This window comes from Rhinoderma darwinii, chromosome 3 (genome assembly GCF_050947455.1).
Source record: "Rhinoderma darwinii isolate aRhiDar2 chromosome 3, aRhiDar2.hap1, whole genome shotgun sequence".
Lineage (NCBI taxonomy): Eukaryota > Metazoa > Chordata > Amphibia > Anura > Rhinodermatidae > Rhinoderma > Rhinoderma darwinii.
Genome location: NC_134689.1, coordinates 320,056,405 through 320,080,022, shown reverse-complemented (window position 1 = coordinate 320,080,022; position 23,618 = coordinate 320,056,405). Strand labels below are relative to the sequence as shown.

General features: G+C 42.8%; 1 protein-coding gene across 7 annotated transcripts in view; it reads right to left on the bottom strand.

Annotated features, from left to right (window-relative positions):
* The window catches only part of MEF2A (myocyte enhancer factor 2A), a 141,767-nt gene extending 134,998 nt beyond the window's left edge, over positions 1-6,769 (bottom strand). For 2 of the 7 annotated variants that reach the window (XM_075858241.1, XM_075858245.1), the window contains exon 1: positions 6,229-6,766. The gene's annotated coding sequence lies outside the window, so the exon portion shown is untranslated. Of the gene's footprint in view, positions 1-6,228 lie in introns of all 7 variants that reach the window. The other 5 variants (XM_075858242.1, XM_075858244.1, XM_075858243.1 and 2 more) reach the window with 4 other exon arrangements.
* Between the last annotated feature and the right edge of the window lie 16,849 nt (positions 6,770-23,618).

The following is a 23,618-nucleotide window of genomic DNA, read 5'->3' as shown; positions in this document are numbered from 1 at the left end:
TGCAGCCCCTATATCAGGTATATAGCAATTGTCTCACAAATTGCACACGTACAGGCTCCACAATTCACTCCTATAAACTGGAGCAGTTAGCTACCCATAGTTTTTAAACAAAACTTTCTATAGCAACCAAAATAATCTAGAATATTTGATAATCTGGCACCTGGGAAATTCTGCTTGTGTCAGGTACTTTGCTGCATTTACAGTAGTTACCAAATGAACTTCACATAACAACGTAAGAACATTTTACAACGTTGATATTACTGTAGGACAAAGTGAAAATAAATGTTAGAAATTCAATAAAAAAACGGAAGTGATGGTAAAGCGCTGCAGAATAGGATGGCGCTACATAATTTTAAGAAAAACTTGTACATTTGGACAAGAGATAAAATGTCATATCTAGTTCCTCAATTCAGAAAACATTTACCCGTTAGTGACCGCCCACAGGCGTTTTTACGGTGGCCACTAAGGGGCTTTATTCAGATGCAGTAGCCTTTTTACGGCGCTGCATCAGAATAAATAAACTCCGCCGGGAGCAGGTAAATCTTCTGGGCTGGTCAAGTGGGCGGGATCGATATCAGTATCGATGCCGCTCGTTTAACCCCTCAGATGTGGCGCTCAATAGCGAGCGCCGCATAGGAGTTGTTTTAGAGTGAGCGGGCTCCCTCTCTCACCCCACCGGCGATCGCAGGGTGTCTGTGGTTTTTATGGCAGCCGGGGGCCTAACAAAGGCACCCAGGTCTGCCTCTAGTTGATGCCAGAGGCTTTTATACTGACAGGCATTAATACACTGCAATACAGAAGTATTGCAGTGTATTATAAAAGCGATCAGATGATAATAAATAAAAATCCCAAGTAGAAAAAAAGTAAAAAATAAAATAAAAATAACAAAAAAAACACATGAAAAGCCCACTTTATTATGAAACAAAAAAATTAAATAAAACGTACACATATTTGATATCGCCGCGTCCGTAACGACCCCACCTCCAAAGCTATTACATTATTTAACCCACATGGTGAAAGCCGTAAAAAAAAAACAAAAAAAAACAAAAACAAGAATGCCAGAAATGCTGTTTTCTGCTCATTCTGCCTTAAAAAAAAAAAAGTGATAAAAAAGTATCATGTACTCCAAAACGGTACCAATAAAAACTACAAGTTCTCCCGCAAAAAAAAGCCCTCACAGCTGCAGCGACAGAAAAGTAAAAAGTCATGGCTCCTAAAATATGGCGACACAAAAACAAATAATTTTGAAAAAGAAGTGTTTTTACTGTGTAAAAGTGGTAAAACAAAAAGAAGAAACCTATATAAATAATTTGGCGTCACCGCAATCGTAACGACCCACTGAATAAAGTTGTTATTTATACTACACGGTAAACAGCATAAATTTAGGGCGCAAAAAAGTGTGGTGAAATTGCTCGTTTTTTTTTTACTATTCCCACCCCAAAAAAATGAAATCAATAATGGATATGTACCCTAAAATGGTGCTATTAGAAAATACAACTTGTCCCACAAAAAACAAGACCTTACACAGATACGTTGATGCAAAAATAGAAAAGTTATAGCTCTTTGAAAGTTAGAATAAGACGATGGAAAAAAAACTTAATAGCTTGGTCAATAAGGTCTAATATAGGCTGGTCATTAAGGGGTTAAGGCTGGGATTTTACGGGGCGTTTTTTCCGCATTTATCTTGCATTACAATTCTAATAGCATTGTGGTTTCCCCATCTTCAATATTTATCACCTATCCACAGAATAGGTGATAAATAATGATCAGTGGGGTCCGACCGCTGGGACCCCACTGATCCTGAGAATGGGCTTACCTGGCTGTGCCCCCCATATGAATGTAGAATGCGGCAGCCCCACAGAAAACGAATGGAGAGATGACCAAGCATGTGCAGTATGGGGCACACAGGGTCGGCCAGGTAGGCCGGTTCTATTGATCAGTGGTCGGACCCCACCGATCAAATATTTAGTGCCTATCCTGTGAATAGGTGATAAATACACATTATAGGAAAATCCCTTTAAGCACTTACTACGAATTGGTAATACCCCAGGAGGAATCATGACTTTATATTTCAGTCTACTAGATGTTTAAGGGAGTCTGTCACCAGAAGTTGGCCTATCAAAGCAGCAGCACAATAATATAGTGTAGCCTTACCAGAATATAAGATGGGTATGTTTGGGATGCTAAACTCCAGCAGTATAATGACAATTTCCCTTCAACTATGCTTTTTTAAAGCAGAAACTTTAGCTTAACGATTTTGTCTTATGGAATCTTAGATGCTGTTCTGTCTCACCCCCATGATTTACACTGCAGCTCTGCTTTTCCAGATTGGCTGCTGTGTATAGGCAGCGTTCTCTGGGATCCTTGCCTATCAGGAGAACGGAGGATCCACTAATCCCTGCTCTGAAAGGTCGAGGTGTACATCACCCTCCACTGAATTTGTATGAAGCTAAAATGTATACAATTCTCTTTGGTTTATTGATGTTGTACGCCACTTGTAAATACTGGTTTAAAGTACCTTTAAGGGGAGTCTGTCACCAGAAACTGGCCTATAAAGCAGCAGCACAGTAATATAGTACAGCCCCACCTGAATAGAACGCGCTTTTCATTTTTCAGATGCGTGGTTCCGTTTCAGCTATAATAACTTTATTCTTCATATGCAAATGAGCTTTTTGGAACAACCGTTGCTTCAAACTGCTCTACCTTCTATCCCCAGTCTGACCCTCTATGCAGATGTGTTTAATATTACAGTACATATATATCAGGATCAGTTTACACAAAGTTTTTTGGTGATGATTTTGATGTGGAAACCAGGTCGGAATCAGCAGCAAAAAACATCCAAAATCACCCCCCATTGACTTCAATAAGAGGCAGAGATGTTTTTTCTCCCGGGCGGCTTTTGGCCACTCGCAGGAAAAAGAAGCAGCATGTCCTCTTTCGCCGCAGTCTCCGCCTCTGACCTCCCGTTGAAATCAACAGGAGGCAGAAAAAAAAAACCCTGCTGCGCTAGTTTCAGAGCGTTTTTCGCGTTTTTTTGCCCGCAGTCCTTGAATTACTTCAATGGCCGCAGCTGAAAGACGAAAGGAAAACTGCGGAAAAAAAAAGCGCAGGCAGTTCAAAATCTGCCTCTAAATTCATGTAGGAATATAGAGGCAGTTTTTTCCACCTGCAAAAAACCTCTGTGTGAACAGGGCCTTAAAGTGGAATACTGCTGTATGACGAGAAAAAAAAAAAAAAAAAAAAAAATGAACTAAAAGCAATATAGAATATAATCATAGCAGTCTCAAATAATACAAAAAGTGAATTTTTACCGTATTAATGCTAGAAAACCCATATGAATAGCACCTGTCTTCTCAGTTTGATTTTATTTTTATCATACATTTCTTGAAATGTGCGACAAAAATAAACACCTCACGACATCACACAATACAATCACCCTTCTGCTTTTTTATATCAGCATAGTTCTACAATGGATGGATATCTCTACCTGCTATATATAGTATACATAAAAGCAATTTGCATTTTTCACTTTCAACAAAAAACTTCCTTATTGGGCGAATATGCAATTAACATTTTGCGACATTTTCAAGTACACGTGTTGGACACGTAGGACGTCAAATACCTGTTATATGTGCAACGGCTTTCTCATAAATTGTGAGACATTTTCACTTCGATGTCACAAAGCTTAGACATTTCCTCATACAAAAGGATGACATCCAGAGGGCATTTACACTACACACTTTCCATTATCGGTATATCCTTGCCAAACCACATTAAACTGGCGACCATCACCACAGGGTTAACCCACACACGTCATAATAAAACCTTCCTAATTTAAACCAGGCTATTAAATTTGTTTATCAAATGTGTTTACCCGCCATTTTCCCCGAAGACATGACTGTAGTAGTGATGGAGAAGAGAACATCTGGATGCACCTCTCGGTGACTACACAAGGTAGCACTGGGAGCGCAGTCACCCAATTAAACCGTGTGTTTGGCGGTCACATTATTAATGAGACGGAGTACAGCCGCGACTCAGACAGATGCTGCAAGAGCCTACATTAACTCTATACTATCTACCTCAAGACTCGGAGGAAGCCATTAATGAGAGGAATAGTACGCATATCTTTAGTACTTGGTATACAAGAGACCAATTACACTACAGCGAATATACTACGAATAGCTACCTAGCTGGAGGAACCACAGATATGCACAGTCCACGGTGAAAAATGCTACAAAATGAACAGTGGAGACCATAGTACGTGTATGATATGGAGGAGAAACCACATTCCACTAGGGCAGATTTACTAATGTGTCTAAATGCTCATGTACACAGTTGTATTATAGATACAGGTTTTACTTACTGTATTTCCAATTTCAAATTCTATTTTTTTTTTATGTTTAGTACAAATTATGAGGAGCACAGAAATAAAAAACCTAGTATGTTCCTATTGCATGCCATATTAGAGACATTTTCCCCTAGAAACTTGAGAAGATATATAAAAACTGGTGCAAAGAAAAAGTGGCGTAGTTGCACCCGGCAACCAATCAGATGCCACCTCTCATTTTTCAAAAGCTTTTTGGAAAATGAAACCTGCAAACTGATTGGTTGTCATGGGCAACTACTCCACTTTTCCTTTCCATCAATTTTGATCCATCACTCACATTGCTTTTAGGGGAGAATACAGCGCCATATGGAGGAATCATACGACAGCGCCTATGGTCTGTAATACAGAACCACAGGGATTTCGTGTACTGCAGAAAAGGCTTTGTGCACATGGATGCCTTGAGTGAGAACATGTCCTAAGAAGGTCCTGAAACCGGTCACAGGTGGTGGGCACCAAGGATTTTTTTTCTTGAGACATTTTTCAGGAGCTGTGGGACATTTTAATATTGGGATTGAATGGTAAATATGAACACGTTACACATAAGGTGGACGTACACGTTGCAATAAACTGCTGGGGAAGGAGCAGACCGTGAACGTTCTGCGTGGATGGGTACTCTACCATCATGTGCCCTAGTGATGCCCATCATACTGCACACATCCTGGTCAGAGTCAGCAAGATAGAATAGAATTGACGAAAATCCTCGTGTAATATTATTATATCTGTACGACATCTCGAGAGCACAGAACGTCCCCTCCGACTTTTCTCAACAGGACATTTAGGGCTTGTCCACACACAGCGGAATTGTCGCAGAAAATTTCTACAGCGATTCCGTTGAAAGTCAAGGGCTTTCCGCTGCAGCAAAAACGAAACTATTTTTACAGCAGAAAATGGTGAGTAAATTGCTGCTTTTTCCCCAATGTTAGGAGATGGAGATTATGCGGTTACTGTATTCTGCTGCGTTTTTTCCATCCGAAATTCTGGTTGGAAAAAACGCGGCAATTCGGCAGAGTGTTAACGAGCCCTTACTAAAAATAGACAACAGTCCACAAATCTCATACCGAAGTCGCAACCATGGAATTTTACATGACAAAATCCCTACATGTATGGCCAACTCTATTACAAGAGACGAGCCCAGTGGTGAACAGAACCTGGAAGACTTTATAGATCAGCTACAACACTGCAGGAGCCAGACAAGAAGAACGAACAGACATCAATCCAAAACAGCCCAAGAAGTTAGGTTAACGACGTGTACAGTGTGAACCACGGTCAGAGGCACTTCAGCCTTGACAGTATGTGAGGTTTTTTTAGCAGTACTTTTAGCTAGTGCATTGTATACGGGTATCACGTCACGCTGACGGCACTATGGCGGTAAATATGGCGCTTGCAACGTGCTACATATTTATGAACAAATAGTAATATAATGCAGTGTATTTCTACCATCACTTTAAAGCAGTTTAGATGCCCTTGGCAGGTTGTGGCAGTGCAGCCCCCACTTGTCAGCAATGACAGCGATATAGGTTTACCCTACTAGATGGCAGGGGGAGTGGGCACAGGCAGAAAAACAATATCAGTGACATCACAACGTATGGAAGGGGGCAGAGGGCAGTAAGGAAAGTGTGGGCACAGCAGGATGGGCACTTTAGAGACCCCCAGAAATACGGGAAGCAGCAAGTATGAGGCTTCTGGTTGCTAGGGGTCTGCGAGTATAGCAGATAATACAATTACTTCACCCCCAATGAGCGGAGACTATGAGGACTGTCAACAACAAGCTATAAAAACAAATGACAGCACGTGTAAAGCCCCTCCCCACAGTAAAGACCCCCGACACGGTGTATACTCACCCAATGTGCTCTTGTTGGTACACTGTCACTGCGCCTCCTGTGTGCTACAGTGTATTCCTGCCTCCCGCTGCTGAACACACTACCCCGCCTTCCCAGCACTCACTCTCTCCGCACTTCCCTCACCTGGAGCTCAAGATTCTCTCACCAGGACCCAGCGGACTTCTTTTCTTCAATCTGTACCCACCCTCAACCACCACACTAAATTACTTCTTCTTAGTGACACTCCGCCACAACCGCTTCACCTCTTGGAACTCAGGGGGATGAAGAGGGCGGATCACTCCGCGCCAAAGGCCCGGTTGATGACGTCAGCGGCAGCCCAGTAGCCAGAGCAGGCTGAAACGGAGCACCGTGTTCTGTTAAAATACACGTCCTCGCCTCAGATAAACAACGCAGATGTGTCGGTAACGGTTTGCTGTCTCTGTCATGGGATAAGGCGGGAGAGAAATGAGGCCACTGGCTTGACAGCTCGCACGTTGGATTCCTCTTAGCAACCGATGACGTCATCTACTTCTTCGCCTCGGGCAATTGGCTAATACAGTGACAGGAGACGAGAGGAAGGGCACTTTCGTAGAGGGGAATGATTGACGTGCATTTTAGCCAATCCAAATATAGCAGAGGTGGAGATGCTTGTTTTTATCAGCTGTATGAGCTGGTGTGTGAGCCGGGTGTGTGCCGCCCGGACAGATCGCAAATCAAAACTCAACGTTCACTGAATTAAAGGACCACAAAGCTCATGTTAGAAAACTTACAGAACATAGCTGCTTATAGAAGTCATCCATAAGTAATGTTTCTTGAGGTTTTCAGGACTGGAGAGATATGAGATAAAATTGTGTAAATGGGGGCTGATATTTTTCTGTCTTGCTTCCCGTTGAGGAAAACTACTCTCCTATGCCTAAAAATGGCAGACAACCGGAAACAATAAACCGCAGTCATACGTAAGTGATATTTGGATTGGTGATCAATAAGGGCAGGTGCACACTTTGCAGATGACTCCATTTATTTTTCACGAAAAAGCCTGAATGGATTCCAAAGAAGAGAGAAGTAGAACGCCTTCATTATATTACTTTTATACCAAGACACAACCGTGGTGCATAACCGGCGGTGTCCTGACAGCGAAGAGGTCAAGGAAACGGGTAGCAACCTGTAAATCGCAGTTACTTCCGAACCGTTGTGTTTTCTTCAATTCAACGGATTGATTCTGCTGAATTGAAGAAAATTGGCATGAGCGGCTGTCTCACTGCCAGGCCGTCTCTGCCTTCACTTCCATCAGCTGAGTCTAGATCTGTCACCTCAATATGTTGCCCTAGGAACAGGTCCGTTCTCCTATTTGCCTAAATGGCACCAAAATATTGTGCCAATAGGAGCGATTAAAGAATACACCGGACTATCAGGCTTGAGTCCAGTGTATTCATAAGGCGAGTGCTCCCCCTTGGCAGTAATTGACAGGCTGCTGTGTATGCAGATGAACAGCTGCCAGCCATCAATCACGGTGGAGGGCAGTGGCGTAGCTATAGGGGTCGCAGCGGACGCAGTTGCAACCGGGCTCCGAAGCCAGGTGACCTGCGGCCCCACGTGCCACTTCTATTCAAAGTTACAATAGTAACTGGGGCCTATGTAATAAACTGCACGGGCCACTTTTACTATAGTAACAGTATACTTACCCTCCTCGTTCCCGAGCGCAGCGCTGGACCTGAAGAGGAGGGTAAGTATATGATTACTGTCTGCTGGGGCCCTGTATCTAAGCCTACCATGTGGTAGGCTTAGATACAGGGTCCAGCAAACAATATCACATATGCAAAAAAAGAGAACAAAGAGTCACAAAGTCACTGTGAGACGTATGTTGATAATTGTGTTTTCTGTGTTTTTCACAGCCTTTGGCTCCAGGCCTAATTTGGATTTCCGTGTGCGAGATAAATCGTGGATCTTGCAACTAAATAAAGTTTTTAAAGGGGATCTAAACTTGGTTTTAGACAGACTGTGAGACATATTTTGATAATATGGCCTCAGTATCTAAGCCTATCATGTGGTAGGCTTATATACAGGCAGGGCCCAGCAGACAGGATCACACATGGGCCCTGTATCTAAGCCTACCATGTGATAGGCTTAGGTACTGGGTCCAACAGACAGTATCACATATGGGCCCTGTTTTTAAGCCTACCACTTGGTAGGATTCGATACGGGTCCCAGCAGACACTGTCACATAACACTTATGGGCCGTGCGGCACGGGCCTTGGTTCTAGCGACTGCCACATTCACTTGTATCTGTGTCCTCAGGATACAGGTACAATTGTATACTATAGGCTGCAGACAATGTTAGGCTTGTAGCCTATAAGACGCTGATACAGAGTCCTTGCGCAGACCAACGTGATAACATCACTGCATCACGCTGGCCTAAAATTTTTTTTTTGGGGCGGGGCTGTGTTTCTAATACTGGGTGGGGGGGGTGATTGCTCTCTACTATCTACAAGGGGATGTGTGGCACTATAGAGGGGAGAAGGGCTGTGTGGCACTATAGAGGGGGTGGGCTGTGTGGCCCTATCTACTAGGGGAGGCTGTGTGGCACTATACAGTGAGGGAGGGATGTATAGCACTATCTACTAGGGGAGGCTGTGTGGCACTATACAGGCAGAGAGGGCTGTATGGCACTATACAGGGGGGCTGTGTGGTACTATCTACTAGGGGGGCTTATTGGCACTATCTACAAGAGGGGGGGCTGTGTGTGGCGCTATCTAAATGAGGCTGTGTGTGCGGCGCTATCTACAGTGGGCTGTGTGTGTGGCGCTATCTACAGTGGGCTGTGTGTGGCGCTATCTACAGTGGGCTGTGTGTGTGGCGCTACCTACAGGGGGCTGTGTGGCGCTATCTACAGGCTGCTGTGTGTGTGGCGCTATCTACAGGGGACGCAGTGCACTATCGATAAGGTGCACGGAGGGATCATTATTACCATCTGGGGCACAGTGCATTACGAGTTTGTTTAGAGAATGGGGTATAGGTGTGGAGGATGCTGGAGAAGCGAAAAACCAACACGTCTTTGTGTCAAATTCTCCCGAGATGAGTTGTGGCTGGAATAACTCGTAACAGTGGTCTGGGCCGGATGGAGAAAAAAAGGGAAAATGAATGACTCTAACCAGAGAAAACTTTACCTGTGAGTCACTAGATATAAATGTGCTGTAAACACTTATATGGTCTGCAGAGCTTCTGTGTATAACTGGCATCTACCACTATATGGTCACTACATGGTGGTAATATTGGTCTTTGTATAGTGGTTTTTATTCAGTAACAGTAGGGGACTATTATTTGGTCACTGTGGTTATGGTGTGGTGGTATTATTTGGACCTTATAATGTATTATTATTGGTAATATTGGTCTTATAATAGTGAGTTGTGTTCAGTAACAGTATGCAGGTAATATTTCATCTAGTATAGTGCTAGGATTTAATAACTGTATTTAAATAGATAATTTTTTTGTGTGAGAGAGGGAACGTATGCATTGGAGCTTGCAACACTCCTAAGCACGCTAGAAATCGGCGATGCAGTTCTCTGTACACCGCCTTCTGAATTGACTGCATTATTCATACAATAATTTAGCCGGGGCCGAAGCAGAGAAGGAGCGCCCAGTGGTGAATGAAAACCAACCACCGCTTGCTCCCCGGGCCTCCAAGCCATTATTTATACTTTGTAGGGACACTTGGGGGACATTATACTGTGTGGGGGCACTAAAGGGGACATTATACTGTGGAGAAGGGCAATAAGAGGCATTATACTGTGTGAGGGCATTAATGGGGGCATGATACTGTGGGGGCACTAAAAAGACATACTTGTAGGGGGCACTGAAGGGGCATTATACTGTGTGGGGGGCAATATACTGTGTGGGGGCACTAAAAAGGGCATTATACTGCATGGGGGCATTATACATTCATGGGGCATTTTTGTTATGATGGGGTGGGGTGCCAAAAGAAAATTTCGAACAGGGCGCCATCTATCTTAAGGTGCTATATTACAGTAGTGCCTGACATTTGAACAAATCTCATCCACACACTGCGTAACTGATAAGCAGAAAAAATGTTCCGAAATTTACTTGCGGTGCGGTTTTTAATCCGCAGCATGTCAATTGTATTTGCGTAATTGCTGCTTTTTTTTTTGCGGGTTTTCCCCTTTAAATTCAATGGGAGGTTAAACCCACAACTATTAGCAGATGTTGTAATTTTTGCGGCGGAAAAGCTGTGATTCCACTGCAAAAGTCGCAGCTCAGATTGAAAAACAAACTCATAGTACCCAGAATTCAGTGCTTCTTCGTCCAGGCCGGCCTCCTGGGATGACATTTCATCCGATGTGACCGCTGCAGCCAATCATAGTGGTCACATGGGATGAAACGTCATCCCGGGCTACAGGACGGCAGAGGGATGTGTCGCCATAGCTACGGGTAGGTATGCAACTTTTTTTTTTTTACATGCAGTATTCCGCAGCGGACATTCCGGTCGAAAAACTGCTCCACAATTTGGTGTGTTTTTTTCCGGCTGGATTTCCCTGCGGCTATCAGGGCGGATGCGCTGTGTGCATTTACGCAGAGTATCCGCCCTGTGTGAACATACCCTAAAGCTGTATCTGCTAGGTCATATCTCTAGACAAGAGTCTACCCCTAACTACTAATTTGTTTACTGCCTGTAGAGGACTAAAGCAGCTTGGTATTACTCAAGCAATAACACCCACTATCTCAGCCTCCATTATACCTCCTACATATGGCACCTGAAAGAGCATCATATGGCGGCACGTGCTGTATAGCCTCCTGCACACGGCTCTGGCCTACAGTCAGTTTTTTCTTTGTGCCATTTTTCCCAATGAAGTTAAAAACAGCAAAAAAGAAATCTGGATTAGGGTATGTGCACACAACCTATTTTCAGATGTAATTCGGGCGTTTTACTCCTCGAATTACGCCTGAAAAGACGGCTCCAATACGTCGGCAAACATCTGCCCATTGCTTGCAATGGGTTTTACGATGTTTTGTGCAGACGAGGTGTCATTTTACGCGTCGCTGTCAAAAGACGGCGCATAAAAATACGCCCGCGTCAAAGAAGTGCATGTCACTTCTTGGGACGTTTTTGGAGCCATTTTTTATTGACTCCAATGAAAAACAGCTCCAATTACGTCCGTAAAAGATGCTGCGAAAAACGCGAGTACTTGCAAAAACGTCTGAAATTCAGGAGCTGTTTTTGCCTGAAAGCAGCTCCGTAATTTCAGACGTATTTTGCGTTTGCGTGTGAACATACCCTTCGAGTGCTACAACTACACCAACCCATAAAAACACAGCGCACTCTCACTGTATGCAATTGGTTATTAATACATTTCCATTCACAGATACTGAACATCTGGCTTCTGTGGTAAGTAAGAAAAACGTGTGGGCCACTGTGTTCACAACTCAAGGTGTGAACACGGCCTTTACCCCGTTTGTTCAAATGGCAAGTTTCACTATGCTGTTCTTTAACTAGGATCAACAAATACACTCTAATCGTCATATGCCTTTAAATAGGGCAGGGTATAAAGATCATATAAAACAAAAAAAGTATGTTCTCCATTAACTAGGTCGGATGTAGCAGATCTAGTAAAATTAATAAGAGTCAAGGGATTTTTTTTGGCACCCAACAAAAAGATAAAAAGCTGTTCTGCTCCCTCTAGTCCTCCTTGTATAACCATGGGATACTCACATGGTGTCCCTGGTATTTACAACCCCTGGCAAAAATTATAAATGTACCACAATTAGAGGACGTTCACCCAGTTGTTTTTTTTTTTTACTTCATAACAAATACACAAATCACAGAAAAGACACAAAAGAATGCTTGTTGAAATAACTGAACATTCTGGCTTAAAAAAATACCTCAAACAAATCAAATTCAATTATTTTAACCCTTTCGCTGCCAGGGGTTTGTGGACATTTTTTAACAAATTTTGCACACTTTTGACATGTACAAAGAAAACTTAAATTACAAGAAAAATCATACCAAACCTCACTTATTTTCCGAAACTAGACACCTGGCACGTTGTACAAATACCATTTAGCTCTTAATACACCCAGGCACTTTCATGCAATTTAGTCTCAAATTGTAATTTTTCTTTAAAAAAAAACAAAAACCTAAATGCATACAAATTGATATTTGTAGCTAAAAGTGTGACCCAAGCAGAAAATAAGACACACCACACATCCTAAAAAAATAATTTCAAGATGTGCAGAGTTCATACATACCACTTAGGCCTATGTCTACATTCACAAATCTTCATAAAATCACCAAAACTCAAGAGACCAAAAATGTGGTTTTAAGTTGGAAATTTTAAAAAAGTAACAACCTATAAAATACAGGGATTACACACCTTGAAAAGTAAGTGTACTCTATAGCCTATATATTTTCTTAAAGCAGACAACCTGACGATTGCAGTTTTCTTGATGTGCTGTTGGCAGCCATGTGCACCTTCACGTAACTTTGTGACAAACAGGAATTATTTTTAAAAAGTGATATTCAGTGATAAATCACCAATCTGCATTGGCCAAGTAGATGATCCTGGAAGTTTTGTCTGGTTCCGTTTTAATGAAACATATAAAGAGGACTGCCTGAAAAAAACAATCCCATTTACCCACTCATTTATGATATGGCGTTGCATGTCAGGTAAAGGACCAGGGGAGATGGCAATCAATACCTCAATAATTGTACATAGAAATGTTGGACACTTTTCTCATTCCATTGATACAAAATAGGTTTGGTGATGATGAAGTCTTTTTTTTTCAGGATGATAAATTGCATTTTGCCACAGAACAAAGAGTGTTAAAGCTTTTCTTCAGGAAAGGCATATCAACTCAATAAAATGGCCAACAAACAGTCCGGATCTCAATGTGATTGAAAATTTATGGTGGAAATGTAAAAAATTGTTCCATGAAGGCTCCATCCTGCAATGCTTTCCTGTCAGCTACTCTTTGAGAAAGTTGGAACCAGCGTGATGTACAATTGTGACATTTTGTTGATGATTATTCCATATTTTTTTTCCTCATTGAGTGATTCCACAATTTTTTCCTCTACATGATCTGAAATAAAAAGTTATTAATTAAAATAACTTAAAGGGAGTTTGACAGATTCGTTATGGCTACTAAGCTAATACCAGTGCAGGGTAAGGGTCTTAAACACATGTGCAAACATACTTTTGTGGAATCAGACAGACTTAGCAGTGCAGAGAACATAGAACTTTGCGTATTCAAATGAGATCCCAAATGCTCCGAGGGCGTTCCCAAGCCCAGCAAGTGAGTAAACCCTGCCACACCCTGGTGGAGCCGTCAATCATGTTGGTGGAGTCGTCAATCATGATTTGGATTTTCTCTGCTGGACCTAATGTATTCCAGCCTGACATCACTTCTCCCACTGTTAGGGTCATTCTGATAACCTGATGTGTTTCAGGATGTTCTGTTGGTAGTAACTGAATGGTAGGATCCAAATAGATTGTAAGGCAACGGGGCCTTAAGCCTAGGGGCCACATGGGATCACAGTGCCCCCCCCCTTATTATTATTTAAGTGGTATTCTCCTGTGTTTCCCTCTCTATTCCCCGCCTTTTTATGGGGGTTTCTTGGTACTTACCTTTTTCTCTGAGTTTATTGGCCTAGATTGTTACCGGGAAGACCGCTGGATTCTTCTGGAATCGGGGGCGAGGCAAGTTGTGGATCTCCTTGATTAGCCAGCAGCTGTTTTCGGCGGGAAGGTTTCTTCTATAAAAAACTGAGCTTCGGCTGAAGAGGTGTCAGTCTGACTAGAAGAGGATCTGGACCTGCCTGTCACCATGGAAGATCTCCTCAGACAGCTCATCCTGAACACAGAAAAGAACGGGGGTGAAGAATGGCTGAGGCGCTGCTTGATAGAAGCTCCTGCATCTCCGTCACTTGAAGGACCTTACAATATGGATGTATTAGCAGAGGAAGTCCTCACGCTGCCAGAGCAAGATGTGGTTCATGGCCCCAGTAAGCGTCAGAGGAAGGCACCGCAGGCATATTCTCCTCCCCCGAGAAGCAACAGAGGAGGCTCCTGAGGAGGAAGAAGTCTCCTGTCAGAGCAGAAAGCAGGGCTGAGAGCCAGTCACAGCAACTCGACAAATATCTGGGGGAGGGAGAAACCAGCAATAGACCGATTAATTCTTCAGTGAACAAGCAAAGGTCTCCAGACAGTGCTGAGCAGCAGAACTTGACAAGGAGTCTGCAGCAGCAGCATCACAGTCATCGTCAGGAGGGGGAGTTCAGTAGCAGCCAGAGTAAGGTATCATGCACACGACCATAGTGATGTGCACGGCCTTTATTTTCAGCTCGGACGGCTGCGGAGTGTCACCCGCGGGCTGGCCGCAAATCGCGGGCTGTGCACATGGCCACATGCATTAATTTCTATGAGCCTGTCCTATCCTGGGCAACGCACGGACTGTGGAAATCACGGTCGTATGCATGGGCCCATCGGAATGAATGGGACCGCAATTTACTCGCATATTTGCGGCCTCAAAAACACGTTCGTGTGCATGGGGCCTAACGCTTTGGCTGCTGGCAATACTCAAAATGTAGATTTTTATATTTTCAATTCTTTTATGCTGACTATGAGCTGATGAATAGAAGTGGCAGCATGGGCTCTTTGGTTGATGCTTGATCTAGTGGTATTAACATTCTGTTCAGCCTCTTAGTGCTGCTAGTGTTTCTGGTTCTGCTGGTGTTAACCCTATTGAATCTGTTGTAAATAAACCTAATTTTGAAAAAGGGGTCGGTGTTACTGAAAAGTGCCTTAAAGAGCATTTAGGCCTCATGCACACATCCTTCACCGTTTTATCGGCCGTATTTGACGGATCCGTGTGCCCGTTTTGTTATCCGTGTGGTTTCCGTGTGCACTCCGTGTTTCCTTTTCAGAGCGCCGAGCATGGTACTGCCCAGGGTGCTGAAGAGCATGGTTGTTCAGTGCTAGTCACTGTACAGGGTGCTGAAAGAGTTAATGGTCTGCACTGATCGGCGGTAACTCTTTCAGCATCCTGGACAGTGACTAGCGCTGAAGGACTATGCTCGGCTCTCACAAAATACAATTCTAATAAAATAAAAAATCAGTTCATACTCACCCAGAACTCCCTGCTTTTTCCTCCTGTCCGGCCTCCTGGGATGACGTTTCATCACATGTGACCGCCTCTGCAGCCAATTACAGGATGCAGTGGCCACATGGACTGCTGCGTCATACAGGAAGGTCGGACTGGAGGAAGAAGAGGGAATAGTCACCAAGGCAACGACCGGGGTACGTATGAACTGCTTTTTATTTTATTTTTACCACCAGTCTCTTCTTTCTATCAGTGCTGGATAGAGAGAAGTGGCTGCCGATCAGTGTAATATCTCTAATGTACTTCTGCTAGGCAACGGCTCCGTCACACACGGACGACACAAGGATGCCTTCCGTGTGCCTTCAGTTTTTTTGACGGCCCCATTGACTTGCATGGGCCTCACGGTCACGGAATCTTGGACCAAAATAGAACATCCTCTACTTTTGTTGGAACGGAGCAATGGGACAGTCAAAAAAAGTGAAGTGTGCATGGCCCCATTGAAATGAATGGGTCAGGGTGCTAGCCGTAAGAAAAACAGCTAGCACCCTGAAGGAAAAGACTGAAGTGGGCATGAAGCCTAACATGTGAAGTATCCCCTTTGAGCTACCATTTATTACTCCGTGTTAAAGAAAAGATATGGAGGAATGAATATGTTGATTTATCTTCGTTGTTGCCTTCTGCTAAGGAAGTTGTTAAGAGTGATAAAAAGGTTGATAAAGATGATGAAAAGAAAAAAGCTACTCCAAAGTCTTTTCAGAATTGGCTTCAAGCGTTTTGTGTTTTATCAGCTATTTTATGTGAAAAGCCTCAAGCTAATGTAGATGGTCTTTTTCAACATATACACATCATACCAGAGGCTTATAGGCATTTTGGAGGAATGTCATGGCTGTCATATGACGAGCTGTTTAGACAACAATTGGCTGTATATCCAGGTATGAAGTGAGATGCTAAAGATGTGGGCCTATGGCTCAATCTTATGTTGCCCCAGAGATCTTTTTTTACTTTTAGGCAACAGCCTGCTAGTACAACTCAATCTAGCAATTTTCGTAAAGGCGTTTGTTTCGCCTACAATAAAGGTCAGTGCAAATGGTTTGACCATTGTAGATATCGCCACGAGTGCTCGTTTTGTGGTGGGTCACATGCCATAGCGAGATGCTTTAAAAGAGCTAATCAGTCCAATGCACAGCAGCCCACTACAAAAGAGTTCAATTCAAAGAGCGTTGACGCCAGTGGGACTCAAGAATGCTTCCTTGGCAAGAAATTTATCCAGACAGCCAGAGAGCGGATCTCATTAGATCAGGTTTTAGCCATGTTTTTTTTTTATGTTCCTGAGTTCACAGGAGATGGTTGCATATGTGTTAACAATTTAAAGTCTGTGATCACCATAGGGACATTGTTAGATCTAAAATAGAAAAAGAGATTTCTGAAGGCAAAATAGCCGGCCCTTTTAATGTCCCACCTTTTGTAAATTTCAGACTTTCACCATTAGGCATAGTCCCCAAAAAAAGAGCCAAATACCTACCGACTAATCCATCATCTCTCACTTCCAAAAAACGAATCTTTAAATGATTCTATTGATAAATCTTTATCTTCAGTTGAATATAATTCATTTGACGGCCTTAGTCCTATTAAGGCATTTTGGTCAGGCTGTTTTATGAGCAAAGGCTGATGTCAAGTCTGCCTTAAGAATTCTTCCCGTTTCCCCTTCTGGGGTCAACTCTTTGGGTTTCCAATTCGAGAAAAAAAATTATTTTGACAAATGCCTCCCTATCATGTTTTTATTTTGAGTGTTTTTCAACTTTCATTGAATGGGTGGTAGTTAGGGAAGCTCCTATGGGTGCTGTAATACATTATCTTGAGGACTATTTATGTGTAGGTAGAGCAGATTCTTCAGGTTGTTTTTCCATTTTGAATACGTTTTGCAAGGTAACAAGTTTCTTCGGTATCCCCCTTGCAGTTGAGAAGACTGTGGATTCTTGCACATGCCTTGAATTTCTTGGTATCACCATAGATACAGTTGCTATAAAATTTAGATTACCTAATGAGAAGTTATTCAGAATTATTGGTTTATTGAGTGTCATGGTTAGGCGTAGAAAAGCTACATTTAGTTTACTGGTATTTGCCACACGTGTTATTCCTATGGGAAGAATATTTTCAAGGAGGCTCTTTATAGCGACTAGGGGTCTAAAATCCCCCTTTTCACATGTGAGGCTCCCTAGATCGTTGAAAGATGATTTGTTGCTCTAGTTAGAATTTTTAAATCACTTTAATGGTCATTCTTTAAGGCAGGCAAAGTTTGTAAATTCCTCTGAGTTGGGATTATTTACAGATACCGCCTGGTTCAGTCGGCTACGGCGCTTTTTGAAATGGAAATTGGTAAGCAGAAAAATGGCATAAATCTTGGGATGCTAATAAAGTAAACAAGAATATAATATTATTAGAATTATTTCCAGTTTTTGTTTCGATTGTTTTCTGGGAACGTTTTTTTGCTAATAAGGGTATGTCCATACTGAGCTGTTTTCAAGAGAAAACCGCTCCTGATTTTCAGACGTTTTTTGTGCCACTTGCGATTTTCGCAGCGTTTTTGGAAAACGGCTCCAAAAACATCCGAAGAATTGTCCTGCACTTCTTTTTCGCGGCCGTTTTTTTACGCGTAAAAAAAACGCTCCGATTTTCCGCCCGTTTTTCGTCCGTTTATGGCCCGAAAAACGGCCGAAAATAGGCCATGTGAACATACCCTAAGAGGATAGTTTTAACCCCTTCCCGACATTTGCCGTAAATGTACGTCATGGAAAGCATTGACTTCCCGCAAAATGCCGTACATTTACGGCAAATGTTTGGCACCGGCTCAGAAGCGGAGTCGGTGCCATCATCGTCGGATCTCAGCTGTAACGGCGGGGACCGAAATTAGCTTCGATCCCCGCCATTAACCCCTTAAGTGCAGCGCTCAAACGCGATCGCTGCACTTAAGGTGTTTGCAGCTCATCGGAGCCCCGGCAATGAAATTGCCGGGGTTCCGGTGGCTGCAATGGCAACCGGAGGCCTAATACTGGCCTCCCGGTCTGCCTAGCACCAAAGCCGGTCAAGATCCGCCCGGCGGCGGAGCCTGATCGGCTTCCGTAGCTGCCGGCAAGATGGCGCCGGGTCAGGAGCTGATCCGGCGTCATCATCGGTGGAAGTCAGCTGTACTGTACAGCTGACATCCACCTGTAACGGCAGGAACCGGAGCTAGCTCCGATCCCTGCCATTAACCCCTTCGATGCAGCAATCGAAAGCGATTGCTGCATCGTAGCGGTTACTATCAGATCGCCAGCCCTGACAGGCAATCGGGACTGGCGACTGCTGTTATGGCAACAGGAGACACAATGGTCTCCTGCTCTGCCATTACGGAAGCCGATTAGGCCCCGCCGGGAGGCGAAGCCTAATCGGCTTGCTGTCAGTGAGTGACTGACAGATCTAATACATTGCACTACATAGGTAGTGAAATGTATTAGAAAAAAAAAAATCTGACCGTTGGACCTTCAAGTCCCCTAGTGGGACTTGAAGAAAAGTGTAAAAAAAGTATAAAAATGTGTAAAAAAAAGTGCAAAAAATAAAAGTTTGAAAACAATAAAAGTTTCAAGCAATCAAATAAAACACAATCACCCTTTTACTCTTATCAAGTCCTTTATTATTGAAAAATAATAATAAACCATATGTATTTGGTATCGCCACGACCGTAACGACCTGAGGTATCAAAATATTATATTATTTATTGCACGCGGTGAACAGCGTAAAAAAACCCCGTAAAAAACGATACCAGAGTTTCTGTTTTTTGGTCACTTTGCCCTACAAATATTAGAATAAAAAGTGATCAAAAAGTCGCACGTATCCAAAAATTGTACCTATAAAAACTATAGCTCGTCCCGCATAAAACAAGCCCTCATACACCTCCGTCGACAAAAAAATTAAAAAGTTATGGTTCTCACAACTTGGCGACAGAAAAAATACATTCTTTTTACAAAAGTAATTTTATTGTGCAAAAAGTTGTAAAACATAAAAAAGTGCTATAAATTAGGTATCGCCAGAATCGTACTGACCCGCAGAATAAAGTTAACATGTAGTTTATAACGCATGGTGAACGCTGTATAAAAAAAAAACGAAAAAAGCTGTGCCAGAATTGCGTTTTTTTGTTTACCTGGCCTCCCAAAAAATAGGATAAAAGGTGATCAAAAAGTCACATGTAATGGTACCAATAATAACTACAGCTCGTCCCGCAACAAACCAGCCCTCATACCGCTACGTCTATGAAAAATAAAATTAGTTATGGCTCCAATAAGTCAGGAAATAAAAAAATATGCAGTTGTGCCCGAGGGGAACATTTCTTCTGTTTCAAGAGGCGATTTATCAAGGACCTAAAATTAGGGAACCAGGAAGGGGAGAGCCCAAACATATCCGCTGGAAGCGACGGTGCCCGTATTATACCAGGACAACACTTTCCCAGCAAAATTCCCCAAACTACAAAAGGTGCGCAGTGTGGACCAAAAGGGGGATAAGAAATGACACCATTTATCAGTGCGACACCGGCCTGTGCAGAAAGGATTGCTTCACAGCGTAACACACATCTATGGATTATTATTTTTTTTATATACCACCTGACTATGCCCCTTATATACTCCGCCGCGCTTACATGTACCCCCACATTATAAATGGAAACACCAGCAATACTCAAACAAATATAGTACCAAGCAAAATCCGCTCTCCAAAACCCAAATGGTGCCCCCTCGGCTCTGAACCCTACAGCGTGCCCAAACAGCAGTTTCCTTCAACATATATGGCATCGTCATACCCGGGAGAACCCTTTTAACAATTTTTGGGGTATGTGTCTCCAGCGTCATAAGCTTGGCAGGACATATTTGCCACTGAATGGCATATCTAGGGAAAAATATAAATTTTTAATTTGCACCATCCGCAGCGCATTCATTTATGGAAAAGACCTGTGGGGTGAAAATGCTCACTACACCCCTTAATAAATGCCTTGAGGGGTGCAGTTTCCATAATGGGGGTCACTTCTCAGGGGTTTCTTTTTATTATTTCACATCTGAGCCTCTGCAGTTGTGAACCAATACTTTGTAAATCGCCAAATTAGGCCTCCACTCCGCATGGTACTCTTCACTCCTGAGCCCTGTCATATGTCCAGGCAAAAGATTAGGGTCACATGTAGGGTGTTTCTAAAACCGAGAAACACCGCATAATAATTAGAGAGCTGTCTTGTTATGGTGGCACAAGCCGGGCACCACATATTGGCATATCTATGGAAAAAAATCCCATTTTCACTCTGCAACATCGAGTGAACACTAATTTCTACAAAACACCTGCAGGGTTAAAATGCTTACTACACCCCTTGGTAAATGCATTGAGGGGTGTAGTTTCCAAAATGGGGTCACTTCTGGGGGGTTTCCACTGTTTTGGGCCCACAGGCGCCCAGAAACCAATCCAGCAACATCTGCACTCCAAATGGCGGTCCTTCCCTTCTGAGCCCTGCCGTTTGCCCAAACAGCAGTTTATGACCACATATGGGGTATTGCCGTACTCGGGAGAAATTGCTTTACAAATGTTGTGTTCTTTTTTTCCTTTATTTGTTGAGAAAATGAAAAAATTTGCGCTAAAGCTACGTTTAATTGAAGAAAAAGGACTGTTTTTATTTTCACTGCCTAATTCTAATAAATTCTATGAAACATCTGTGGGGTCAAAATGCTCACTACACCCCTAGATGAATTCCTCAAGAGGTGTAGTTTCCTAAATGGAGTCCCTTTTTGGGCGTTTTCATTGTTTTGTCCGCTCAGGGGCTTTGCAAATGTGACCTGGCCTCCGCAAATCATTCCTGCTAAATGTGATCTCCAAAAGCCAAATAGCGCTCTTTCCCTTCTAAGCCTCGCCGTGTGTTCAAACAGCCGGTTATTACCACATGTGGGGTATTGTTTTACTCCGGAGAAATTGCTTTACAAATTTTGTGGTGCTTTTTCTCCTTCAGTCCTTCTGGAAATGAGAAAAAATTAGCTAAACCTAGATTTTTTTTGAAAAAATGTAGATTATTATTTTCAGGGCCTACTTCCAATAATTTCTGCAAAAAATCTGTGGGGTCAAAACGCTCACTATACCCCTACATAATTTCCTCAATGGGTGTAGTTTCCGAAATGGTGTCACTTGTGGGGGGTTTCCACTGTTTTGTCCCCTCAGGGGCTTCGTAAATGTGACATGGCCTCTCAAACCATTCCTGCTAAATTTGAGCTCCAAAAGCCAAATGGCGCTCTTTCCCTTCTCAGCCTCGCCGTGTGTCCAAATATCCATTTATTACCACATGTTGGGTATTGTTTTACTCGGGAGAAATTGCTTTACAAATTTTGCGGTGCTTTTTCTCCTTTAGTCCTTGTGGAAATGAGAAAAAAAATCGCTAAACCTACATTTTCTTTGAAGAAATGTTGATTTTAATTTTCACGGCCTACTTCCAATAATTTCTGTAAAAAACCTGTGCGGTCAAAATGCTCACTATACCCCTAGATAATTTCCTTGAGGTGTCTAGTTTCCCAGATGGGGTCACTTTTGGGGTATTTTTACTGTTTTGTCACTGCAAGAGCCCTTCAAACCTGACATGATGCCTAAAATATATTCTAACAAAAATAAGGCCCCAAAATCCCCTAGGTGTTCCTTTGCTTCTGAGGCCGGTGCTTCATTCCAGTAGCACGCTACGGCCACATGTGGGATATTTCCTAAAACTGCAGAAACTGGGCAACAAATATTGAGTTGCATTTCTCTGGTAAAACCTTCTGTGTTATAAAAAAAATTGTATTAAAAATTTATTTCTGCAAAAAAATATGAAATTTGTAAATTTCACCTCTACTTTGCTTTAAATCCTGTGAAATGTGTAAAGGGTTAAGAAATTTTCTAAATGCTGTTTTGAATACTTTGAGGGGTGAAGTTTTTAAAATGGGGTGACTTTTTGGGGGTTTCTAATATATAAGGCCCTCAAAACCACTTCACAACTGAACTGGCCCCTGTAAAAATGGCCTTTTGAAATTTTCTTGAAAATTTGAGAAATTGCTGCTAAAGTTCTAAGCCTTGTGAGGTCATAGAAAAATAAAAGGATGTTCAAAAAACGATGCCAATCTAAAGTAGACATATGGGTGATGTTAATTAGCAACAATTTTGGGTGGTATTACTGCCTGTCTTACAAGCAGATACATTTAAATTGAGAAAAATGCAAATTTTTGCAATTTTTCGCTAATTATTGGTGTTTTTCACAATTAAATACTGAACATATCGAGCAAATTTTGCTAGTAACTTAAAGTGCAATGTGTCACGAGAAAACAATCTCAGAATCGCTTGGATAGGTGAAAGTATTCCGGAGTTATTACCACATAAAGTGACACATGTCAGATTTGAAAAATGAGGCTCTGTCAGGAAGGTCAAAAGTGGCTAAAGAGGGAAGGGGTTAAGCTTGGATAATATGGGAGTTGTTTTCGCAGTCAATTGTCTGTCTTCAAAATGCGACATTGTGGTCAAACTTCTTAGACATTTAGTTATACTTTGTTTGAAGTTCAATATATGGTTAAAGGCTAAGCATCTAAGTGGTTCAAAGAATGATGTGGCTGACGCCTTATCTCATCATCAGATGCATCGGTTCCTGGAGTTGGCCCCCTCCGCAGATGTGGAAGGAATCCTTTGTCCAGATCATCTGTGGGGTCTGATATGGGAGTATTTTTGGACCTGGTATCAATATCAGTGGCTCCAGGGGCGTAGCTAGAGGCTCATGGGCCCCGATGCAAAAATTATTACTGGGTCCCCCCCCGCAAACTTCTCATGGCCGACGGTCCGCTTTCAGCTGCATCGCTGGGTCTCCTAAGTGACCCAACAATGCAGCACTAGCAGCCGGGGCGTCACTAAGGCTGGGTTCACACACACTATTTACGGACGTAATTCGGGCGTTTTAGCATTGAATTACGTCCGAAAATGCGGCTCAAAAGCGTCGTCATTTTTTTTTACGCGCCGCTGTCAAAAGGCGGCGCGTAAAAAAGTGCCTGTCACTTCTTCAGACGTAAATGGAGCCGTTTTCCATTGACTCCATGGAAAACCAGCTTCAATTACTTCCGTAATGGACGCAGCCAAAGACGCCTGCACATGCCATTACGGCTGAAATGACGGTGCTGTTTTCTCCTGAAAACAACACAGTAATTTCAGCCGTAACGGACGCTGCCGTGTGAACATACCCTCAGGGCTTAAAATGTCCGGGAAATAGCCCCAATACATATGTGTCCGCCCCAAAA